Genomic DNA, 577 nt, shown 5'->3' with positions numbered 1-577 from the left:
GCATCTACGCCCTCCACCTACGGACCGTAGGTGGAGTCACGGACCTTAGTTTGGCCTTCATAGTTCTGACAGTGCTTCACTATTTCGACCATAAATTTTTACTCCGAGATCGGAATTGGGCAAACTCGGTGGCATTGGAAAGAGGACTCAGAGACCTTTCATTGGATAAGTAATGGCCCACCTAATTCATGTTTCTCTATGAGATATGACCATTTAAAGTTGACCCTCAATCCTAACTTAAAACTAAAACTCTTTTTAGGGGGGACTGTTTTGAGGGTCTAGTTTCCAAACGATTCCATGGTTTAGTTTAGGGTCTTTTTAGCTTAAAAGGGTCATTAACTAACTAACTAAACAACCTCATAAGCCCTTAATAAATCAAACAACTAAATTCCAAAACACCAACCTAAAACTAGAGGGCTGGAAATTGGCAGCACCTACGGCCACCCACCTACGGACCGTAGATGGAGTTACGGCCCGTGCTGTGCTCTCGTCATTTGATTCAGAGAAGGGGATTGGGGAGGTATTGGTGGGGAGACTAAGTCTCAACCCACGATACCTACCTATGGGGCGTTGGTCA

This window comes from Solanum tuberosum, unplaced genomic scaffold (genome assembly GCF_000226075.1).
Source record: "Solanum tuberosum cultivar DM 1-3 516 R44 unplaced genomic scaffold, SolTub_3.0 scf00287, whole genome shotgun sequence".
In the NCBI taxonomy this organism is placed as follows: Eukaryota; Viridiplantae; Streptophyta; class Magnoliopsida; order Solanales; family Solanaceae; genus Solanum; species Solanum tuberosum.
Note: the sequence above shows the minus strand (reverse complement) of the source record.